Below are 1202 nucleotides of genomic sequence, written 5' to 3' on the forward strand. Positions count from 1 at the left end.
AAAAATCACATGTGTAAAAAATGTATTAATGAAGTTGTCCTGTGCAACTTAATATCCCCAACACATGTGCGGTGACGGTGGTGTACCTAGCATAGGTGACATCTAGTCAGATTATATTGCTTGGGCACTGGCAGTACAGTGTCAGGTTAGAGCAGTAAAGTGCCAGGCCAGCGCTCTATATATTTTTTTCCATTTAGGATAGAGTAAGAGAGGGGGCAGTATAGTAACAGACTAGATCTGTATATAGACGGTCTAGGGCTCTATAGGAGCAGGTTGGAACTCTATAGGGGCAAGCTAGGGCTCTATTGGGGCAGGCTAGGGCTCTATTGGGGCAAGCTAGGGCTCTATAGGGACAGGTTAGGGCTCTATAGGGGCAGGCTAGTGCTCTATAGGGGCAGGTTAGGGAAGTGTTAGCCCTTGTACACACGGTCGGAGAATCCGTCGGAATGTGTCCTATCGGACCGTGTTGTCGGATAATCCGACTGTGTGTGGTATGCATCGGACTGATTCCGTCGGAATATCCGTCGGACCCAATTTTCCAACTTGTTGGAAATATTTCCCGACCAACTGGGCCGATCGGACATACTCGGATCATGTGTAGAGAATTTTGATCTGACCAAGTGCCATGCATGCTCAGATCAAATTCCTACATCAAAGCTATTGGCTACTAGCCTGAATGTAGTCCCATCGTAACGAAATTACATCATCACGTTCTGAAAGATCGGATTTTTCGACAACTTTGTCCGACCGTGTGTATGCAACAGTTTCGGACAAGATCCGACGGACAAAATCCGACGGATTTGGTTGTCGAAATCTCCGACCGTGTGTACAGGGGCTAAGCCACCAGCTGCAGCAGCCTGGGCAGTGTAAATGGTATTGAGCAGATACCGCTGCCAGAACTAACTCCATGTAGTGTTGCCTGAACATCAGCTGCTGACATTGGAGACAATAACCTCTCTGCTATAGTGTGTCATATACAACAAAGCTTGGGCGTGAAGGGGTCAGAAAGGAGGCAGCTTTCTTTTCAAACATGCAGGGTGTTGATAGTGCTGGGCACATGTCTACTGCTGGGTCCCGGCACTTTAGCTGCCATTTTTAAAATAATTAGGGTGCTTTCACACCAAGGCATCGGCGGTTTTAGCTTTATTGTTGTTTTAGCAGCCGCTAGGGGGGCACTTTTAACCCCTGCTAGTAGCCAAAAA

This window comes from Lithobates pipiens, unplaced genomic scaffold (genome assembly GCF_037356315.1).
Source record: "Lithobates pipiens isolate NorthernLeopardFrog02 unplaced genomic scaffold, aLitPip1_a1.2 Scaffold_8, whole genome shotgun sequence".
Lineage (NCBI taxonomy): Eukaryota > Metazoa > Chordata > Amphibia > Anura > Ranidae > Lithobates > Lithobates pipiens.